This window comes from Balaenoptera physalus (genome assembly GCF_965194825.1).
Source record: "Balaenoptera physalus genome assembly, chromosome: 5".
In the NCBI taxonomy this organism is placed as follows: domain Eukaryota; kingdom Metazoa; phylum Chordata; class Mammalia; order Artiodactyla; family Balaenopteridae; genus Balaenoptera; species Balaenoptera physalus.
Window position 1 is genome coordinate 62,236,685 of NC_138884.1, and position 25,151 is coordinate 62,261,835.

General features: G+C 39.4%; 1 protein-coding gene across 9 annotated transcripts in view; it reads right to left on the reverse strand.

The window, feature by feature from the left end:
• Window positions 1–25,151, reverse strand: part of SLC4A4 (solute carrier family 4 member 4) — a 437,388-nt gene that overhangs the window by 227,569 nt on the left and 184,668 nt on the right. The gene's annotated exons all lie outside the window — the stretch shown is intronic.

Consider the following 25,151-nt stretch of genomic DNA (forward strand, 5'->3'; position numbering starts at 1 on the left):
ACATAGAAATATCATTTCACAAACAAGAAAACAGGTTCAGAGACATTAAGGGAAACATCCACGTTCAGCAAGACTTTTTTTTAAACGCATTACTCTCAGCTCGTTGCTTTTCTACCACCACGATACGCTTTTCTCAATAACCGGGTTGTTTTTAAAATATTTCCTTTGCTAAGACTGAAAAAGAATCACCATTATTTCCAAGCCCGCAAGAATAAATATATAGCTCTCAACTCAGATATGTGCCTCCTCCCACATCCACAACGATCACTCCTACCTCGAAACTGAAATAAAATAGCATCTTACTAAGCTATACCATTCTTTCTCAATAAAACAAAAGCACCAAACACCAAAAATAGAGAACAAAACTGGGAATGTGTCAGACTTATCATAGTAATTGTTATTCATTTCCTCAGCACCTGTCACCAAATGCCCTATTTCCTATGGCCAAGAAATCAGGGAGGCTGGTCGTCGGCCAGTTGGCTAAAGCCACAACACATCCTCCCGCCACTTTTCTGCCTCACGGAGAGCAAAACCGAACCTCGTAACTTGACTAATTCAACACTTCAGTCAAACCCAGAATAAAACTCTTCCTTGGAATTATAAACAATGTTCACATTGCAAGCATCTAGATGTGTGAGATGTCCTGCTTCAAAAAAGATGTTTTAAGGATAAACATAATAGCTAGACTAATAAATAAAACTTGCTAAGATTTCACTAAGGTTGAACCCCAGAAGATATTTTCAGCAGAAAAGTTTCCAATGAAAAGAACAAGCAAATAAATTGAAGATGAAGCCAAAAAATGAAATGAAACCGGCCACTCATCTATGAGGCTGGATGGAAGAAAACCAAGTCCCAATTGATAAACAGAAGCCCTTCTACAAAGTGAGAAACACAGAACCTACCTATTCCTGAACCAGAACTGTTTCCTGTTGACACTTTCTAACCTGAAGATGGCCCCAGCGTCCAACTGAGGAAACACATTTTCCAGGATGGGAAACTCACCTTCGGAAATCCTGAATCTTCTTTCCTCTACTGCTTATTGTGTAACCAAAGGACTCTCACTTTTACCAAAACAGCTAGATAATTTCCCTGAAAAGTGTAATACACATCTGACCATATTTGTGTATTTGGTGACTCACGAAATTATTGTTTTAAAAGTTGTTAAATGTTACTCTTTAAGCATCAATGTAAAGTATAAAACACTATCAACCTTAACAGCTGAACTTAATCCCTCAAGGTGGTCTTTCACCGGGCTGTGCAGAAACTAAGCCATTACTGATCTCTATCCTCGGCCTCCTTCCTTTTCTCCACCCAAGGCTGCTTGCGGAACCCCAGCATATCTGTGATTTTTCACTCCTTACCAGTAGCCCTTAACATGAATATACCTTTTGACCACCAAAGTAGGATATATTAAGTTTATGTCTTCTCTTCTCTGGGATTAAGATGACTCATGAGGCATTCATTACTAATGCTGGATTATACCGGAGACAGTAAATTTAAAACAATAACAATAATTAACATTTGTGTGTGTGTGGCAGTTTACAGTTCACAAAACGTTTTTAAATATATTGCCTCATTTGAGGCTCACAAGTCCCAACCAGGATGGGAAAGGGAGATGGAAACAGAGCCTCAGCAGGTCATAGTGCCATTACGTGGCAGAAGCAAAACTTGAACCCAGGTCCTCTGATTTCAAATACTATGATACTATCTTCTCTTTATACTATGGCAAAAGAAACAAATGTATTGGTGAATTTTAAAACTTTATTGATATATGTGTGTGTATACATATACGTGGCAAATATGAAAGTTAGATGTGAGGATAAGTAATTACCTTCTACAGAAACAACCACACGTGAGAAAACAAAGAGTAAGCAGTTTTTAACGATGAATGTGTGACATGATTTTGCAGAGAAGGCACGTGATGTTACAAGGGCAGCTCCAGTATTCAGGAATAATAATAAGGACAATAAGCTAAAGAAGCTCAGAGTATCTACCTGGAGACGCAGACTCAGTCCATGATGCTGATGGTTTACAGCACAGGGGCTGTAGCAGCCTGCCTCTGGGCAGGGCACAGTTAATGCAGATTCTGCAAGGACTCTGTCCCACGGCCAAGTCTCTAGCTGAGTTTTACAAGGACCTCTTTGTCTTGGGCCCCCTCCCAACACATGGGAAACCTCAGAATGGCTCTTGCCACTGAGTGCAACTAAGCTGAGCCACTTGGTATTACTGGCTCTCGAGGGTGGCCAGCTAGTTGAGCCAAGACATATTTCCAATATTTCTCAGTCCTGCAAACAACCTATACTTTGTAAGAGCTTGTCTTTTATCTTTAATAAAAGATTAGGGGATATTTTTTTCCTATAATACTTTAAAATCCAGATAATTTGAGAGAACAACGTAATATCCAATGAAGGATAATTTCGTATTTTCTGCCTTTTATTTCCTATCACTCAGCCAATATGGCAAACCAACATGTCTGTGGAAATGACATATCTACAAGGACAGAATACTTCTCCTTCTTAACCCGAAAGAGCAGATTTTTAAGTAAGTGTAGTAAGTAGAGAATTATTTGAAACGATCAACTCCAAGGGACGCCAAACACACAGAAGTAAGCCACTTTCTGAAATCAGGAAAACATTAAGGAGACAAAACAAATAACCAACAGAAATTATCAAATCATGTTTCAGTCTCCCCAAATCCTTTTTTGATGTTTGGAACATTATCATTTAGTCTAGTGTGTCTAAAAGTAACTAATGGCCCCCAAACAGAAAATACATCCAACTCAATAAAAATAAACCCAAGGAGCCTAGCGCTTTGCCATTTATCCAGACATTTCTTATAACATAGAAACGCTGCATGCTACTAAAGATACAAATTGGATTTTGGGGCTCACGGTTCATGGGTCATTACACATGAGCTAGGTCAATTTCTAACTATCCCTATTGCAGAACACAAGTTATTATCTTTCTACATGTGCATTTAAACGCATACAAACTCAAAGAGAAAAGAGTAGACAGATAACCCTGGAGAGGACTCAAGAGCAAAGGGATGAAGAGAGGCTTTGATTTTCTGCTCCATGACTTATTCTGTATCGTGTTGCTTTCGACTCCGTTTTGTTTCAACTAGGGAAATAAAAGTACATTAAAATTTTATTTGCATGAGATAAAGAAAGAAAATTTAAAAAACAGAACAAATTTAAAAGATGCTGTTCAAGGCAGGAGAACTAAAGACCTGGAAACAAGCGCTGAATGGCACAGTGCCTTGGAAGCGGAGGAGCGGGCAGCCACTGCCATATTGTGAAGACTCAAAGTGAAAAAGGCAGGAGGGACTACAAACATTTTCTTCTCCCATCAACGCTGAAGAAGGAATCGGCTGTGATTGCCTCCTCTCTTAGGAAACTCAAGGTAAAGCCCCTGAAAATCCCTTACATGGGTATTAAAAAGGATCTGTGTATTCCAAACTAGAGGTAAAAGCCAGTCCAGAGTTACTGCATAAATACGTAGGGTTTGCAGCTCCAGGGTCTAAGCTGTCCTTGGAGACAAGGATCAAGAGATAATTTTTCTCCATCTCTAAGTCCAGAGGCAGAGCAAAGTCCCCAGTTTCTGTGTGTTAGACTCAGATGGGAAACGACCTAACTCTCAGCAGGGCAAGAGTATCAGTGGATAGCTCTGAAGGAGAACTTGAAAGAAAGGCAGGTGTGGGGAGGAGAAAAGGAGCTTTTCACTTTGCCACAGTCCATGACTGATCCAAGAATGTCATTTTTTTTTAACTAAATTTTTAATTTTTAATTTTTTAATTTTTTTGGCTGTGCCGGGTCTTAGAGTTGCGGCACGCGGGATCTTCGTTGCGGCCTGCGGACTTCTTAGTTGCAGCATGCAGACTCTCAGTTGCGGCATGCACGCGGGATCTAGTTCCCTGACCAGGGATCGAACCCGGGCCACCTGCATTGGGAGCGTGGAGTCTTAACCACTGGACCACCAGGGAAGTCCCAAGAATGTCATTTTAAATTGTAAGGAGGAGGAGTCTGGCTCAGGAAGGACTCGGCCTAAAATATTACCAGACTCAATCGAGTAGGAGCTGAAGAATGCTCCAACTCCCAGAAGGGTCCCAGGTGCTCAGCTGAACTGTCAACCATACCAAGTTACATGAACGGCAAAGCCTTAGCTATTACCTCTAAAGAGAATGCCACCTCCGTACACCGTCTCATATACCACTGATGACACTGCAAATTGATACAGACTTTGTGGTGGATAACTGTGATGAGGCTTACCAGAAGCTTCCAGCTCTGCTTCCAGACCCAGAGTTCCGCGTTTTGCAATTTATTCTGAGGAAATAACCATGGATGGCCTCAAGGATTTAACTACAGGGATGTCTGTTAAGGCACTACTTATAGTAACCAAAATGAGGAAGAACCTAACGCCCAAAAACAGGGGAATGGTTAAATAAATTATGGTACATCTGTGCAACGGCCTTAAAATGACACTGGGTTGGCTATAAAACTATATAATAATCTAGGAAGGTATTCATGAGACACTGTTAGGAAAAAAAGAGCAGGTTTTGAGGATAGTATGTACTTATAGTACACTATACCATTTTTATCAAAAATACATACATTTAATATACAAACTTAGGAGGATATACCTAAAACATTAATGGCCTGTCTATAGATCCCAGGTGATTGTTACATTTTTCTTCTTTTTGATTATTGATATTAATTGTATTTTCTTCAATATATATACATATACATTACTTTTGCAATAAAAAAATATTCTGAAGTATTGTAAAATAGGTAACTTCTAAATCTACATCTATAATTATGATGTTCCTAAACTTTAGTTCTTTGTCTACAATTATCATTCCCTACAGAAACAAGCTCTATTCCCCACTTCACTCATTGAAATTATTGCTCTCGGTCATCCATACCTAAAAACTTAAGGTCTGAATAAGCATACTTTATAACTTCAGCATACCTAAATGGTCAAAATTGTAGAAAGGTAAATAAGCAGCCTCATAAAAGCAGTAAGTTATAAAGAATCTGTTTTATGGAACAAGATTAAATTGTTTGCAAAGGAAAAACTAAACTACCCTTTTGACTAGTGACTTGTCGTGTTTTCAACTCAATGTAACTGTACACATAATATTTGTAACAATTGTGGGTATCATTTGCTTTTTCCATATCATTGGCTGAAAAAAACAAACTACTTTTAAGACAGCATCCTGAAGTTTAAATTAAAAGAGAACATACAGTAGATAGAAATTAGTCTGGTAAGGGGTAATCTCTGTCTTTCGTCCTTAAATCGGTGGCATGTGTATCTTCTATAATTAATGGCAAAATCTCCTTCACAAGCGGTTTCCAGATGCCTTCCTTAAACGAGAGCTAATCAGTCTCTGATTCACCATGTGTTCAGGAATGCTCTTCTAACAGGCACACTTGCTAGCTCAGTGCAAAAGAAATATTACTACCCACTCCACTGACATTAAAAAAAAAAAAATTCAAATAAGTTTAATCTCTTTCAGGGCCAGTTGTAGACATACATTCTTCCCCTAGCCAGGTCCCAACCAATTAAAAAACATCCAAACATGAACTTCCATCAACCCATGATCTAATGTGATGAGTTTACTGAGGTGTCCAAGGACCCGAATCACGTGCCAAGGGAAATACAATGAACAGGCCGCTCCAGAGTGAAGACACGCTTCGTACCTGGCAGGAGAATCTGTTCCACTGCAGCACTAGACAGCTTCACAGAGGAAACCTTTCCTAACTGGAGAGTTTGCTTCTCCCTTAAACTCACAGAAATCTTACTGCTATTCTACGTACTTTATTCTTCTGAATGTTCCACCTTGTTCCAGAAAAACTTTACTGTAGTTGCTAGTATACTCCTAGTTTGGGAAGGAACATGAAAACTATTTCTGGAAATTTTCGTGAGGTTTAGTTCTCCTTTAAATCCACAGGGGAAATGAAGACCCTAACTTTTTCCTTGGAATTTCTTTATCATCGACTCCAAAAATCGATTGTGTAACCATTACCTCACCCTTCACTAATGTGATGAAAGCTCATCCTTCCCGCTGGTTCACGGTAAAAGGACAGCTCATATAGTGAGTGCTTTCAATTACAAGTGCTCAGACCTTAAGAGTGGCAAGGGTATGTCCTGGGTTGTAAATGGATACCCTGAAAGCTCAAAACACATGAAATGGAAAGAAATATAGTTACCTCAAACTTAAGTACTAAAAGAATCATCTAACTGACCCTGGAGACCCGCCATTGAATAGACTTTGCCAAAGGACATTTTCATGTGACACCAGCAGTCAATGGACTCATGGAGCCAGCTCATGAGAACTTGCCGGGTTTCTAATCAAGATGTTGTTAAGGGCATCGTTCACTGCATTATACAAAGCCCTCTTTATTTCTTTCTGGGTCTGCGTTGGTGATACCTGTGCTTCTCCTAAGCAAGTGATTTGTTTTTAATTCATGGTCTCTATAAGTGGAGTAAGAAAACAAGTTCCACATTTGCCTTGGTTGGTAGAAAACTTAAAAACAAAAATGAGGTCCACATATACCACACGGCCATGACTACTCACTGGTTTACATTTGTTCTTTCTTGACTCCATTTAAGTCACTATTTTTTTTCCCTTTAGTTTTAACAGCTTTTGGGAAATCAAAGAAGAAACACACTATCATGAATATCACAATCATGTATCAACTTGAATAGACAATCAGGAAATTTTCAGATTCCCATGCAATCCAAGTTTAAGCACAGTTCCATGTTCACCCACCTAAATTACGTTTTATAAAGCACTTGGAAAACACTATATTTTATATCAGAGATACAACGCAAGCAATTCATGTTTTGCTGTAGAGACATGAAAATCTGCAGAAACATTAAAGTCATATCATCAATTATAGCCCATAGTTACTTCTGGGCAACTACTACCTGAACATAAAGAAAAATGAGCTAAAGACCAAAAAAAAGTTAATCCCGTCTCTACCTTCATTCATCCCTTCTCAACTAGTCTGTTGTGATTACAAATCCAAAATCACATATTTAACTCACCAGAAAAGCAGTATATTTTCATCTACTTATATCTATGTCAGACCATGTTACAGCTATCGTTCCAGGCTTTCTAACTAATGAGACTACCACTAATTAGCTGAATAGGAGGTAAATTGAAAAGCCTATTTTCTTACTACAAATGTCTCCCTTTAGGTCATAAAAAAGTGTCTCCTGCCTTTTAAAATTTGAGGTCTTCACCATGTCTAACCTCTCACCTCCATTTATTCATAATAAGTCACTAAATTTACAGCATTGATTCAACATTGACCAAAATTTCTTCGGTGCCCCCACTTCCATGTTAATTAATGTTACTTTTCATAAACTTTAATCTGATTCTTATTGTTTTCCACAGCTCAACATTTTGACAAATCCTTTCAAGCTCATCCATTAACACACACCAAATAACAGTACCCATGAAGAGGCTTTCAAACCCTGGATTTTCCATTTTCCCAAGGATTTTCCCCAAAGCCAGTATGACCTTGTGAATCCAAGTAAGCCCAACATTTCAGCTTTGACAGCTTCTCTGTCACATAACCCACCAAATCACCTGACTGGTTTGCATAATATGAGAAATCTAACCTCACCTTCTTCCTGAGGTGTCCTCATAATTTCCCTTGAAATACCGAAGACCCAGTTACCCAGTCATATGTGCTAAAGCAATTACAGAAGGGATTTATTTATTAAACATTAATCCCCTTGTCATGCAGAGTACATAGAAAATCCCTGATGCACTTTTGCTCTGAAACTTCACTGGAAACACATTTTTCTAAAACTCCAAAGACCTTTCCCTTGACAAATCCGATAGGTCTTTCTCAAGTTTTCAATCCCCTTGACCTCTATGCTTCATTTAGCACTGCTGAAATTCTCTTCTCGCATGGTTTCCCTGGATGTTCTCTGTGTTCTTCTACCACCTCTTTCTCTCATTTGCTGACTTTTCTTTTTGCCTGCCCCCACTCCCTTGGCTGGCAACAGTTCGTAAGGTTTGAAACTGGCTTTCTGCATTTCTCCCTCAGTATTCACCACTATGAAGCATATACCACAGGCGTTACTGAACTATCCCCTCACACGGATGCCTCAAAAATCAATGATTAAGGCTTGACCTCTCAAATTGTGATCCCATCTCCAGTTACTGACTGGTCAACTCAAGCTACGACCCTGACACCTGAAATGTAACATCTCAAAATCTGAGCTCATTTTTTCCAGCCCAGCAGACTTTCCCAACACAGCCCACTAAGCCCTCATTACTTATGCCTGGATTACAACAACCCCTTCACACTCTCCCACCTCTAGCTCCACCGCTCCAATCCACTGTAGGTATTTATGCTGCCTAAGTAACTATCGCATCTCAACACATTGCATGTATTCAAGAACCTATGGAGGGACTTCCCTGGCAGTCCTGGTGGTTAAGACTCTGTGCTTCCACTGCAGGGGGCACAGTTTCGATCCCTGGTCAGGGAACTAAGATCCCACATGCCGCACGGCACAGTGGGGGAAAAAAAAAAGACCTACGGCATGTTCCTACTGATGTATCACATCAAAGCTATAATCAAATTCATCACAAATTATCCATGGCCATGGAAGTTCCATGTCCACCAAGCCAGTGTGCTTGACTTGCTCACTGTCATTTCCAAACCTGTGTCCTCACATTTAGCTTTCTTCCTACTCAAAATGCCATCCTCACTTTTATTTGCCAATGTACGTTTCTCTCTTATCCAGTTCAAAATTCATCTCCTTCCTCTGTTAGTCCCACATCTTTAGTACCACTCCCTTCATCACTCAATACTTAGAGATTCTATTTACACTATTTTTTTCACTTACTGATATGTTACTTGGCAAGTGCTCTCAACTGGTGTCGTATGTACACATTATCTTTATCCCTGCTAGATTATAAAACTCCTTGGAAGCAGGGATTCTCTCCTATTTATAATAACATTTTAGTTTGTAAATAAAAACATTTAGAACATTTTGGTATTCTACACAGGACAGTACCAGCAGGTATCCACTAACTAGTTGTTAATTAATAACGTAGTTGTCATGGCTGACTAATGTCTTAATCCTATACCCAAATCCTATAATATAAGAAATATTACATACACATCCAACACACATTTCAATCAACAGTCCAAAAAGATACAATTTCCTTTAATAAAAAGTTTGTAACTCTTCCATTATAGACACTTTCCCTCTTCAAATGAGCTTTTTTTCCTTTCTCGTATTTTCCTCTTTAGCTTGCTCACCTGCCGGAAGGAAAAGGAATAATTTCTTACCTACTGTAATTACTTACTCCTGTCTGTACTGGAATCCTGGCTTCTCCACCTGCTTCACTCTGTGCTATTCTCAAAGGCATAAGAAAGCACCTTCTCAAGGTCAGCCTAGGCCTCTGCTAAGTGCCTAAAGTTTGAGAACCTAGAATGTAATTCTACCAGCCACCCTAAAAGTCAAGAAGCAGCCTCCATTTGACTGAAAGTTACAAAGGTCATGCACATTTTGCCAGTCACAGAAAGGAGAAAAAAGGAAGAATTAGAATTGACTTTCTCTTACCTATAGCATGCAGTGAGGAAAAAAGCAAAGTACTCTCCATAGCATTTCCATGGAGATTTTTTTAACTGAATAAACAACTGAACCACACAAGATGTCTTGAGTCAAGATACCGGCCTGACGGCTCGAAATGCCCTCGAAATCTCCTCTAGAAGCCTACCCTACATTTGCTCTCCAACTCCCTGTTTTCAAGCCAAACCATCAAGAGCTGCATGGACTCGCTGTCTCCATCAGAAAGTAGGGCCTCTGACATTTTAAGCAATCCTCCCTGAAAGAAAAGCATTTAGAAAACACATGCCTAAACTGATATATCCTAGATCTTCACTCATGGCTCTCAACAGGGCACCAAGCAAGACAGAACCAATTTGAACAGGACATCATCCTGAATGCTGCCCCTTTCTGGCCCAGTCCCCTAGACTATCAGAACCAAAACATGTTAATATGCAATCAGTACATATTAAAAGTCAGATGGACATGGATAGTTGCTAAATGCACTTTGGTAGATACAGAATTTTAAAACGTCAGAGCAATATACTACATCCTGGGCATTTTCATCACCATCAGTAATAGATGACATGAAGTCATGATAAAAGCTTGACTTGAGATTACCAAAAGGTGCTTTGAGTCATTTATTCATGTGGAATCTTGGTGAAATTTAGTAAACAGAAAATACTCTGTTTTACCTCATAGTTCAAAGTAGGATTCAGGGCCCAAAAAAATATTTAAGCATTTTGTTTATTTCTTATGTGTTAAAGCTGATCATTGGATTATGACCAAAACTACCAAAACCAAAATTTTTAATTGTGAACTTTCAACAGGAAGTCCAGGATAAATATAGTATCACTGAGACTTTTCTATCAATGGGAAAAAATCACTAACACAAAAAATACAAGATGTACCTGATGAAAGCAAACTTCTGATTCAAACCACAAAGGCCATACTGTACACTGAAGATACAGAGACAGTCACTGCCAAGGGCATAGGCATGAAGGTCAAATGCCAGTTGGTATTAGTAATGGAAACATGATCCCATAAATGAAAGACTGAATGACACTCAAAAGCCTATAAAACACAGGACAACTCTATGCTTCAAGAAGAATGGCTAACATTATCAGAATGTGTGTAGACTACAACTTATGCCTTCCCCACCCTTTGTACTTCCGATGTCTAAAAAAGCATAAAATCCTATTTTTATCAAGTTTTCTAAAAATGTACAATTGTATTTCCTTTCCTTTGGTTTTAATTTTCATATTTTGAATGTCTGCTTTCCTTCCTATTAGATCTTTCTGTTACCTTCTGTTCTTTCTAGAATGAGTTGCAGCATGACTTTCTATCGTGTATACTGGCAACTGGCTTTAATGTGTACTGGTAATTTGCCTGGAAATACTACCACCCAGCTTCCTGAGGATGGAGACATCTAATTAGAGGATTGTAATCAATCCAGGCAATCTGCCTTCACACTACCCAGGGTAAAAACCTAACTCAAATCTTGGCTCTGCCATTTACTTAAAGGCGTCACCTCAAGAAGTTACTGCTACTTAACCTCATCAAGAGCCAAATTTTTTTAAAAGGAGGTCATGATAATAACAAAGGTAATCATAATACTTACCTCACAGTTCTTATGAAGATTCAAAGCAAGAATGAACAAAACGTACATCATAGCCCCTGGCACATAATAAATCCTGCCTAATTTTGAAGTATAAATGATGTTGGTTAGAGTATCACTTCTACCATTTACTCACAATCTTAAACTTCCTACTTCAAAAATGGAAATACCAACTGCACATGATTGTTATAAAGATCAATTGAGACAATGTCAGTGAAAATACTGCCTAACTGTATAGCTATACACAAATGCAAGGTGATGTTACTCTGTCCAACTTAATAAGTTGAGTGTTTTCTGAATGGCATAACCAAAAACAACATATAATGATTGACCTGACTTTGCACAAAGTTATAGAAACTGCTGGTGATGATCCCAGTTTGGTTGGGTGTCTCTGTATTTCAACACAGCATAAGAAGAAACACATGCTAGGGGAAAAACACAAGCCTTCAAATCAAATCATCCTTTGACAGTACAAAAAAAGCATCCACCACCTGGTAAGTAGGAAAGCATCATCCTTCATATCCAATGCTTTTCAAAGTTTGGTCTTCTGACCACTTGCAAGAGAATCCACATGGCTGCTTTTTATAAAACATTCCTGAACCACACAACTTACTTAGTCAAATCTCTGGGAGTGAGGCCCAAAAATCTGAATTTTTAACAAGACCTCCAAGGGATTCTGATGTCCACTCGAGTTTGAGAACTGCTGCTTCAAAGTTTTTATTATGAAAAATCATAATAAACAGAGCTAGCATTTGTCACTATGGAAAACTATTTATCAGAAACAAAGGAGGAAACAGACCTTACCAAAAAATTTTAATCTAAGTACAGATTTTGAAATGCACAGGATAGACAAATTTCAAAAAAATCAAGATTTAACTTTTCTTTTAAATACATCTTTTCAATGACATTTTATAGAGCAATACAAGAATTGTTTTACACCTGGTCATTATTGAGCAGTCCAGTGTCTCTAGTGCCCTAGCTATTGACTTTGCTTCCCTTAACGCTTGTCCACTTGCCTGTGCCAGCCATATGAGTAGGAGTTGAAAGTCAGCATACTTCCAAGTTCCAATGTTTCATCAGGCCCCAGCTTTCACTGAACTTGCCTGAAATACTAGCACCCATCTTTTGAGCCTAGAGACATCTAATGAGAGGTTTATCATCAGCACAGGCATCTGCCTCCACACTACCCAGGTGAGCCTGTAGGGGGTATCCTCACACAACAGCACCTCTGATAGCACCCAGTTCTTTCAACCCAAAAAGTTACCAGGAGCCAGGATGGGATCATAAAGAATATGCTATGCCAAGAAAGCCTCATTTCCTTTTCTGATTAAATGACTGCCTCATTTATCTTGAGTTAAGCAAAATATCTAATCCTATCCCATCACTAACTAGTGGCACTCTAGGTCAATTCCTTGAAGCAGTGCTTAGGGCTCTGGCCCATCATGGAACACATAGGGAATGACATTGATATGTCACACTGAAGTATACAGAGGAGGCTACCTGACACCTGGGTCCACTGAGGCCCTGCCAGGCTACCCAAGAGCAGCAGGGATCAATTTCTCAGCATATCCGTAACCCACTGCTGCAGGACACCCATCAGGAAACACACTCCAAGGAATATTACTCCATGACTAAACAGTTGCCTAATCAGATTCCCCATCGAGGGCACCAGGCTGATAACTATCAGTGAGAGAAGTAAGTTGGCAGGCCTAAAGAGGGAAACACCAGAAAACCAGAGGTTACTGAGGGACAATCTACAACCAAAAACAGAACCCAAAGTGTAAGAATCAGAAATATGCAAGAAAAAGATGGGGAGCAAAAGCACTGGTGGGGGCAAAGGGGTTCCAAGACCAGGAGCCATGTGGGTCATTATCCTCATTTAAATGCAAAGGTTCAGAAAGATATAAACACAAAGAGAGCTGACTGATGAACCAAGATCAGCTCGGAGAAGTAATGCACTGCTGCACTCAACACTGTCAGCAATGACTTGGAAGGAGAGAGATAAATAGAATATAGCTTATCAAGTCACACAAAGCTGAGAGATGTTATGATTCCTTCTTGTTTTCAAGGGCTGTTACATGGAAGAAAGGAGAAAGGATTAAATGTATTATCAAGGATACAACTAAGACCAAAGGGTCAAAATTACAGCAAGGTTGACTTTTGATCGAATGTAATGAAAGGCGTCTTAGTGATTAAAACTGTCCACAAATGGAATGGACCGCAGTGCAAGAAGTAAGCTCTCTGGCCCTAACAGCGTGAATTACGACCAGTCAGAAAAGTCGTAGCAAGGATTTCTACTTTGGTGAGAGACAGAATAACTGGCCCTTTGTGCTCAAATTCTATGAAAAATACTTTTGGTAGAAACCAAGTCTTTCCATTATTAAAGGAGTGAATCTGGCAAAGAGTATAACATCTAAAATATCCCCAGTGTGAACTACAAGTAGAAGCCCTTTATTTCCATTCTGGGAAATATAACTGATAGAGGCTTATTTTTACCTTATGACATCATACTACTACCAGTCTTACTCCTATTACCCTTATCACTGTTGATTAAGTTTCCAACAGAAGTTTATAGACATTACAAGTCAAGACAAAGAAAAAAAAAAATGATTCTGTTCCTGAAAGCTGACTACCTAGAAAATTCTAAGATGATCATTCACTCTCCTCATTTAGCATAAAGAAGCAAAAGGAGGAGGGATCTGCAGCCAGAGGACTATAAAAAGCTCACTTGGGTCTAAAAGGATGACACCACGGACCAGCCTGGTATCGGCTTACACTGAACTCTGCACGGAAGTTCCCTTGGACCGGAACACTTGCAAAACCAATGGAAATTTTGTAAAAGACAAGGAATCAGTTTCATATCCAACCTGATTTCTGTAAATAGCAATAAGTTCTTAATGGGTACAATTCGGTGATCCATAAATCTTAAGGAAAGAAAGTGGGGATCATATAGCAATAATGTTGATTCAAAAGCCACTCCCCTGACAGCCTCACATTTCCTTCCCCGGAACTTAGGGTAATGAGGCTACCGCCTTGCACGTAGGTTACAAGAGTGGCCTTCACACCCGACCCTGTCGAGATTCTGCTGACTTCCCACCCACAAAGGCCAAGACATTCAGCGCAACTGAGACAGAACTAGTTTGGCCCTGTGTGACTCTGATGACAAGAAAGAGAAGCTCCTTCTGTGAATCAAATGTTAGGACTGCACACATTTCAGCTACTGCAGGCAGCTCTGTACCTAGAGTGGCCTCTTGTTCTGGGAAACGTGACCATACAAGAGCACGCAAAGATCAAAGGTGGAATGGGGTTTTCACCCAAAGGCTTCCTAAGACAATGAAAGAGAAATGAGGGTGGAGGAGGAAGGAGAGAGAGGAATGAATATTGTGATGATGTTAAAGAAATATAAAATCAGCAGAGCCATGGTCACTGTCTGTCGCTGCGCTGAGGCACAGAAAGAGTTTTAGGTTATCACAGAAGACAAAGAGTGACAGAACTTTTCCAAAACGCATGACAGGACATTTGGTAGGTATTCTCGTTAACAAAACTCTGCTCATCAGATTCACAGACCAAGTCCATTTGGTACTGTCAGGCCTTAGCTTTAAACGTAATGTCGTCCCCCATTACTATACAGCACAGGGAACTATACTCAATAGTCTGTAATAACCAATAAGGGAAAAGAATTTGAAAAAGAATACATATATATATATATAACTGAATCACTGTGCTGTACCTGAAACTAACACAACACTGTAAATTAACGATACTTCAATAAAATAAAATATATATATATTAAAAAAATGTAATGATCCCCTTTTCTTTGGATATTTGAAACATCCAGTGACCAGTCATAGGTGTTCCACTCATAAACACCGACTGACACCATACTGGTCCAGTTAAAATCAGCTTTAGAGCTGCCCTTTTTCCTAACTCAGCTACCTGTCTGCTTGCCATACACTATAACGCTCTGGCCAAACGGGTTATCTTCTGGCTTTCCAAGAGCCTGCTTGTAACTTTATCAACCCACGGCTACTTTTTCTTTCCTAAGAACTCAGATCATTTTCCCATTCCTTTTCTGTTCAAATTCCAAACCAAAGTTTTCAAGGTTTTTAAAATTTTTTTTAATTAATTAATTAATTTATTTATTTATTTAATTATGGCTGTGTTGGGTCTTCGTTTCTGTGCGAGGGCTTTCTCTAGTTGTGGCAAGCGGGGGCCACTCTTCATCGTGGTTCGCGGGCCTCTCACTATCGTGGCCTCTCTCGTTGCGGAGCACAGGCTCCAGACGCGCAGGCTCAGTAACTGTGGCTCACGGGCCCAGTTGCTCCGCGGCATGTGGGATCTTCCCAGACCAGGGCTCGAACCCGTGTCCCCTGCATTGGCAGGCAGATTCTCAACCACTGCGCCACCAGGGAAGCCCGCTTCAAGGTTTTTTAATAGGGTTCATTAAAAAGCTGCTCTTTTTCAGAACTTTTACCAGTGAGAAAGAACTAAGATTATGTAAATAAGAAATATAAGAACAAAATAACGTATAGCATGCAGTCATCTCATTCAGAAAATTAAAGGGAAATTTTAAAAAGGGAAAATAAGCTGAATGCCCCTTGCCATCAGTCACTGATGTTGTGCATTGTTCAAGACAAATCAACAGTTCACATTTCACTGACAGTACTGGGATACTGCTAACAGATGGCCAATTCCAAGGGGACACGCAATGTTTAACATAGATAATAAGCCCTCAAATATTTTTCAAAGAGAATCTGTCAATCAATTAACCCACTGTAGCATTAGATGCATTACATGTAAACACTTAATATAGTACATATTTTAAATTAAAGGGGGCATATCCATAACACATTTAACAAATGTGCTATTAAACATCAATTATCATTTCTCATATCAAGGTTTTATATTCCAACCAACAAGAGAAAATGAAGATCATACCACAGTACATTTTATTTTTTTTAAATTATTTTTACAAAACCATGAAGTGTAAATCTGGAAAAGACTTTGGAGATCACCTCGGGTCCAAAGCTCCTTGTTTCACAAAGGAGAAAACTGGGGCTCATGTTGGTTATCCGAGCTGCAGAAAGTCATAAAACCACTTACTGCAGAACTGACACTAAATCAAGACTTCCTGACTCTTACCCTAGTGCTTTTATGCTACATTATGTTGCCCCTCAAAATCAAATTCTAGTGCAATCTTCTTATCTAATCATTCTTCAGCACTGTATTAAATACAAAGTTGAACTCAGGCCCTGCTTTGCAGCCCTTAGGTAGAGCCTTCAACTGGGCCTCCAGGCCCACTGCAGGATCTTCAGCCCCAAATACAAGCTCTAGTGTATGCTTTGTAGTTAGGATCTACTGTCCAACTCCCAACCAGCTACTACAGTGCATCCAAGCGGTAATCAGGAAATAAACGTTGGGTTGGAAGATGTACTCCTTTAGATGCCTGCTCTGCCTGAAGTCTGCTGTCACCTATTTAAATATTCCCCAGCCCCCCAAAAGGTATCCAGCTTATGTTTTTTCCTCTTTATTTCTTTACAGTGACCACTTCTCTGTAGGAGACATTGGCTACTATAAAAAGTGGGCAACATAATAACTTTACATGGAACTTATTACATGTATCTTTTCATACCGGTAATATCTTTTTATTTAGAGGAAAAAATAAATGTATATGTATAACTGTATCACTTCACTGTACATTTGAAACTAATACAACATTGTTAATCAACTATGCTCCAATATAAAATAAAAATTTTTTTAAAAAAGATATTGGTGGGCTTCCCTGGTGGCGGTGGTTGAGAATCTGCCTGCCAATGCAGGGGACATGGGTTCGAGCCCTGGTCTGGGAAGATCCCACATGCCGCGGAGCAACTAGGCCCGTGAGCCACAACTACTGAGCCTTTACGTCTGGAGCCTGTGCTCCACAACAAGAGAGGCCGCGATAGTGAGAGGCCCGCGAACCACGATGAAGAGTGGCCCCCGCTTGCCACAACTAGAGAAAGCCCTCGCACAGAAACGAAGACTCAACACAGCCATAAATAAATAAATAAATAAATAAATAAATAAATAAATAAATAAAAATAAAGGAATTCCTTTAAAAAAAAAAAGATATTGGTTACAAACATTTTGGTTCTTATTTAGTTTAAGCATAGGATGAAAATACTACTCAATACAATAACACTAAAAAAAATAAAAATTAAAAAATTAAGTTAAATTAAAACTAAACCTTGATCTAAACCTCACACCCTATACAAAAATTAACTCAAAACAGATCATAGATTTAAATGTAAATTTTTTTTTTTTTAAATCTTAGATGACAACAAAGGGAAAAATCTTCAGGACTAGGGCTTAGTGAAGAGTTTTTAGACATGACACAAAATGTATGATCCATAAAAGAAAAAAAGTAATTGATAAATTGGACTTTATCAAAACTTAACATTCTTGATCTGTAAAAAACCCTGTTAAGGGCTTCCCTGGTGGCGCAGTGGTTAAGAATCTGCCTGCCAATGCAGGGGACACGGGTTCGAGCCCTGATCCGGGAAGATCCCACATGCCACGGAGCAACTAAGCCTGTGCGCCACAACTACTGAGCCTGCACGTCTGGAGCCTGTGCTCCGCAACAAGAGAGGCCACGATAGTGAGAGGCCCGCGCACTGCGATGAAGAGTAGCCCCCGCTCACTGCAACTAAAGAAAGCCCTCGCACAGAAACGAAGACCCAACGCAGCCAAAAATAAATAAATAAAATAAATTAAAAAAAAAAAAAAAAAACCCTGTTAAGAGAATGAAAACACAATCTATAGGCTGGGAGAAAATATTTGCAAATCACATATCTGACAAAGGACTCATATCTAGACTATATCCAGAACTCTCAAAACTCAGCAATAAAAAAAAAAACTAAAACAAACAATCTCACTAGAAAATGGGCAAAAGATACAAAGAGACATTTCACCAAAGAGGATATACAGATGGCAAACAAGAACATGAAAAGCTATTCAACACCATCAGCCACTACGAAAATGCAAGTTAGGACCAGAACAAGATTATCACTACACACCTATTAGAACAGCTAAAACAAAAAAATAGTGACACCCCTAAATGCTGGGGAGAACACAGGGAAGCTGGATTGCTCATACACGGCTGGTGGCAGAGTAAAATGCTACCACTACTCTGAAAAATAGTCTGACAGTTTCTTTAAAAACTAAACATACATTTAGCAATACAGCCCAGCAATCACACTTCCTGGCATTTATCTCAGAGAAATGAAGTGATATCTAATCCAAAGCCTATATGTACACAATTGCTTGTGGCACCTTTATTTGTAAAATCCTGAAACGGGAAACAATCAAAATGTCTCTGAGTAGGCAAATAGTTAAGCAAACTGGTATATCCATAGTGTAGATTTCTACTCCACGATAAAGAAATGAACTATTTACAACAACTTGGACGGATCTCAAGGGCGTTATACTGCTCGAAAAAAAGGCAATATAAAAAGTTAACATACTGTATGATTCATTTATGTAACTTTCACAAAATGATAAAATTATAGAGACGGAAAACAGATTAGTAGGTGCCAAGGGTTAGGGATAGTGTGAAAGGAGAGGGTGTAACTATAAAGAAACAGCCCTCGGAAGATCTCTGCGGTGGTGGAACTATTCCGTATGTTGATTGTGGTGGTGGTTACGTGGATCCATACGGGGGACAAAATGACGTAGAACTATACACACACTTTGTACCAGTGTCAATCTCCTGATTCTGATATTAAACTATAATTATATAAGATGTAACCACTGGGGGAAATAGGATGAAGGGGACATGGGACTTCTCTGTGCTATCTCTTGCAACTTCTTGTAAACCTAGACTTTTTTCAAATTAAAAGTTTAAAAAAAACCCCACATTACTCCAGCTTGCAGTGCCACAGGGATTATTCCAGATGGTCTGCCACATTCTCAAGCTCTGGAAAGGTCTCCTATCTGAAGTTAGATCCCACGTGCTCACTAACTGCCACGGAAACTTTAGTCCCGTCATGTATGCTTTCACTTTGCTCTTATGGTATCTCTTAGTTTTAGGAGAGTCTGGCAGCCACAACCTCATGGATTTGACCCCTCAGAAAGATGGAAAATCTTTTCACTCTCTAAAGTCCTGACGTTGGTGGAGGATGGGCACAGCTGTGGCAAATTCAAGTTTTTCTGTAAGAATTAGGAAGCCGCAGCCCAATATAGGAAGGAAACGTGGCGTGGGAGAGAAAACACTCGCTTGAGGGAAAGAGGCCTAAGTTAACTCTTTGGGCCACCCTGGCCAAGTCACTTTTCCTCAGCTGTCATATATATTAGATGTGGAGGTTTAGCTAAGTAATTTGTGACATGACAGCCTGCTGGACATGACTACTGTTCTCCAAGCACTATCAGAGAAAGAAGGGCTACATTTCTGAGAAGCATCTTATTACCTTGAAACATTGAAAGGCAGAAAACCAGTTCTAGAATGTACTCTTTAATTATCACTCTCTGTCACCATTATTTTAAGGAAAATTATGACAGCCAGTTTGAACAAGTCTCAAATGAAAGGGAAACTTTTCAGGAAGTATTGTAGAAAGAAAGTGACAAGCCTTTCCAAGGCACCATGCCAACTATATCTCCAGTTTAAATGACCCTTTGCTCAAGACAAAATTGTTCTTTGGGAGGAAAAAAAAAAAACAACTGTTCTGTTATTTGGACTTATCTTCCCTATTCATCTGATTCATTCATACATTCACTCTGGTGACAGCTCAAGGCAACTCAGAAAAGGGTTGTACTGCCACTGGCAACGATTATAGTAAAGACGTTTCCTGTGCCTCCATCCTTTGGGGCCACTCCTGCTGTTGCAGTGAAAGAATTTAAAAGAATTTTTTTGCAATCAAGGAAGGAAGCAAAAGAGTCTAAGCTTGTGAATGAGCTGAGGACATTTCTCCAAAGGAATCAATGAAAGACAATATAAAGGGTCATTTGGCCCTAAGGGACATTTTGGAATGTCCAGCAACCTACTTAGGAGTTTTTGTTTTGTTTTCATTTATTTCCTCTCTATTTTATTTGTGACTATCTGGAAAAAAAGCTCTTTTCTGGCAACTTTTTTGTTACTGGTTAGTTTATGTAGCTTCATAAGCCTAAACTGATTTACAGTAGAATGTGAGAGCTGGAAGAAAATTTTAAAATTGCCTACACCAACCTCTCATTCCATGACTCAGTAAACTGAAGCCCAAAAAGATTCAATGAAGTGCCCAATGTCAGAGAGCTGGTAAGTGGCACAGGTAGACTAGAACTCCACCTCCTGAATACCAGCTCAGGGCTTTCTCTGCTCCATCACAGGACCACTCCATCCCTTTCAGCTTGGAAAAAAATTCTGCAGAGTCTGATCATTAGAGCCTCCAACTCCTCCAAAGATACTGACTGCATGTGGAAACTTAAATTCTAACACCTAAATTACTCAGGAATATTCTATTTGGTGACCCCGAATCCCTAATCCTAAATTGTTCACTCTAATTCTTCATGTATAATTCTATCTGAATGGACTCAGAACACAGTCTATCCCATTTTTAATGGGCATTCATATGGCACATATTTACTGAAAGCTTATGATATGCCAGTCACTAGGCTAAGCACTTGATATAGATTATCTCATTTAATCATCACAACTCTATGAGTTAGGGAGTCTTATCCCCAGTTTTCAGATGAGAAAACTGAGACTTAGAGTAAGTCAGGAAACTGGCTCAAGGACACACATCTAATCCAGGTCAATCTGATTTCAGCATCCAAGGCTTACCCAGTACGCTTCTCAGAGCTACAGACTTCTTAATCACTTAGCTATTCTTTCAAATCATTATGCCAATTTTTTCTTTATCAATATACACATGTAGAATTCTCAATCTAATATTCAGCTTAAGGAGTAAGTGGACTTTAGGCAAAAGTATGCTGCTTTCAGTAATTGAAACAATGTGCATTACCTACTAAAGAAACCTCTCAAGAACAATGTCACAAGATTAGCTTTTGACACTGAACTGAAACCAATTATGAACCAAACTCCTTGTGCTCAATAGAGACTCCCAGTCATCTGGTACTTGCCTCACTGTAAGAGTTAGGCTGGGCAGGAATGGTCTCCTCCTAAGTAAGTTAGCAATCTTTCACTGTTCTCTGCATCCTTGTCCCCATTACTTTTTACTTCTATTGTTAAGGATTTTAAATCATTTGCATATGAACTGGTTGCACTGTAACCCGCAACAGAGGAGTATCAGTATATTTATTTGATCCACCATATATAAAGAGCAGACTATTGCAGTGAGTAAACCATTTATCAGCTGTGTGTCTTGGATGAGTTACTTAACCTCTCTACATTTCTTCATCTACCAGATGGAGTTAATAGTTATACCCCCTTCATAGGCTGGTTATGAGGATTAAGTGAGGCTACTACTTACCAAGCATTCAGAAAAATGCTCAGTGAATGTTACCTATTCTTACTGTGGTGATGGTTATTATTATTAGAATAATCACAAAATGAGAGTGACTTCACTTACATCATTGATCACGGTACTAAAGGAATAAAAAAACAATTCTGTATTAACTATTCTCAACTAAGATCATTACATTTGGCTGCATGCTCCAAAATTAAACGTGTTCATATCAATTCTTGACACCCCTATATCTAGTAGTTAATTCACCCTGGGGAGTTCCTCAGAGACCCCATAAAATAAAATCCACTGAAATGTGTTCAAGCTTTTCCTGTGGTTGTGAGAGTCATCCGGAACACCTTCTTTAGAAATTTTGCATGTCAAAGTTATCTCACTCATGCTCCACGATGTGAAACTCTGCACATGAAAGCCACACACGGGACACACGCTAAAGCTGACCCGACTACCTTTCGAGGAAAATTCGCACTTGCCTGTAGCTACCGCTGCAGCCACCTCAGTGCTGAGGTGAGACGACCTTCCTTCCAGACAAGAGTCTAGATTAGGATCTCAGTTTTTTCAAGAGGTTAACAACTTTACCACTTGCTTAGCAAGAGGCCCACTAGTACAACAGTAAAGCAGGAGCTCATCAGAGCCAGAGAGATCTGTATTTGAATCTTGCCAATGAGCAACTAGATAACACTGAGTTACTTAACCTCAGTGAGCCTCCCTTTCCTCATCTGCAAAATGGGAATAATAATGTACCTTCTTCATTGAGCTGCTGGAAGGACTAAAGAAATAATGTATATAAAGTGCATAGTATTCGACAACAACAAATAACCATTATTCCAAGTTTAGGGAAACAGTCTCAAGCAGCAATAGAACACGAGCTTGTCTATTACTCAGTACCAAATTCAAATGAGAGAAGTGATGTTTACAGAAGATGATCCTCCATTCTAGGTCTGCAGAACTTAACGATATACTTGCTTTTAGTTAACTTATCTCCATAAAGCATTGTAACAACAAGATAGAGTGGGGAGAACATGGGTTCTAGAATAAGCAAGGCTTGGGTCTCTCAGGTTTACTCCTTACTAGCTATGTGACTTTGAGGAAGTTATATAAATTCCTTGAGGCTGTTTCCTTATCATTAAATGGATATAATGATACTTTAAAAGACAGTTGCAATAATTAAATGTTTATGAGGGTTAAATAAAGTAAGGCACACAGAGTCCCTAGTACTGTGCCCGCCACATAATAGGTACCCAACAAATGCCTGCCCTCTTGCAATGAATTTTATGTCACTGCATAGCTATAAAATTTGGTTGAGAGCATTATCTTCAATTTTTCTTATTGCCCCTTACCTAAAGTGAAACGTTCCCTTTAGAATACAATTCTAGTAAAATCTTTACTTCCCTTTAGCATACTTTTCCTTTTCTGACAAGAAATACCTAACTGATTGTGTCTCTCTTTTCATCTTGGCTGCCAGGAAGCTCAAAGACAAATTCTACTCCATGACAGTACTGATCTTAGTGGTTCTGCATATCCTATGTTCTCCCTGGTTTTGGCATATATTTTCACCCATATTTAATTATTACAAGACACCTACATCTTCTGTAGAATGTGAGAAACTATTAACCAACCAACTAATTAATTCAGTCAGGAGGAAAATATTGATCTAAGTGTTAGGAAAAGGGCACCTGACTTGGGATATTCAAGACCTAACTACTCTTCACATTTATCCCCTCTCCTTGGGCAATTCATTTAACCTTTTGGATCTATAGTTTCTCATGTCAAGTAGGAATAATAATCTCTAAAGACCTCTCAGAATCATTTACATATTTAAGTGTGCTCTGTCACCTGTCAAGTGCTGTATAAGGTCAAGAATTATTATTTTCACAATCAAAGAAGAGGTGAATGTTCACATGAGTGAAGGTGTGCACATACGCTTGGACTCCAGTGCAGCACTGGGGACCCCTGCAGGCAAACTCGGAAGATGAGCAGTGATGGAGCTCCAAAGTAGCCACCATGGTAGGCTCACTAGGACACTCTAGGAGAACTCTCTGAGAAGGAAGAGGCCTGATGGAAATGAATGTAAACACTTCAAGGGACAATCCCAATTCATCAACTATCTTAAGCCAATTTGTTGTTTGGGGGTCACTAACCTACGTTGATTTGCTTAAAGTACAGTGCAAATGAGACCATGGTTTGTTCCCCAGGAGCCCGTGGGCTGCACCCCTCACTCTCACCAGACTCATCACAGGAACAGGCTGTGGGTCACAAGGGGCTTATAATGTGGGAATCCCACATCTCTCCTTAATCCCCTACCAGCGACAGTGGATAGATCACATCAACATCCCAAAGTACTCATACACTATTAATGTAATTCAAAGAGGGGGATTTAAAAAAAAAAAAAAAAAGCTAAATTTGGGCTAGAATCAAGCAGCTCTTAATAACATGGAGGGTAGGTGTTTCTCCATTTTTAGAATAATTTGCTGATTTATTCCAAGGAGTTCAAATGTTCTCTCAGCATCTCTAAGTCTTTTATTCCAAAACCCCTCCCCCTCACTAATCACTTAGTATAGCAGCTGCCTGCCCATGGAGGAGAGAGAGAAGGAAATTGCTGCAGAATGGCAGGTTGGAAAGATGATGCGGGAGGAGTTGAAGTTGAAAGTCACAGGTTCAAGTTCCAACTCCACTCCTTGTGAATGTGTGAATGTGATCAAATCACTGAATGATAATAACTCATACACACTGAGCCTTCTTATTTGCCAGTGCCCTTTGAGGGCCTCATACAGCAACCCAATGAGGTAGATACCTTTCTCACCTTATTGTATAGATTATAAAAGCTGAGATTTAGAAAAGTCAAGTGACCTGCCCAGCATCAAAAGGCTGGGAGGTAAGGCACGCTGCAATCTGAACTCAGACTATGATTCCAAGCCCATGGTCTTAACCACCGTGCAATGCTGTTTTTTGTAAATCTTGCTTTTCTTCATCTGCAAGATAAGGGAATGATAAAACAGGCAGTAGATTTCTCACAAGGTTGTTACGAGGATCAAATGTATATACTCCCGGAGGTGACAGCCCTTTATGAAGTCTAAAGTGCTATGCAAATGTGACATGTTCCTGTACAAGTCAGCATGCGTTTCCTAACACCAACTACTTCTAAGCAAGGCCAAAACGAAGTTACTTCTTCATACATTCTGAACTCAGAAGAGAAACAACGACGACAAAAGATTTTTAAAAGCCATCTGTGAAAATGAGTGACTTCTGTGATGAGAGCAAAGACGGCCAAGCTGACGAGCAATGGGAAAAGCCCGTTCAGGATCTGCCCACGTCCTTCAGAAAGACACAACTGTCGCCTAAACTGCTGGAATTTCAGTAGACAGTAGAAGCTATTCTACTGCAATGCTCATCCACCCATTTCCAAGGCAACCCACTTTCAAAAGGAGTTTTCTCCAGGCTTCAGTTGACTTTAGACCAGTCAGGTAGAAGGCAACTACTCATAGCTGAGATTTTCTAATTGTGAATATACCCCCAGCTTTGGAG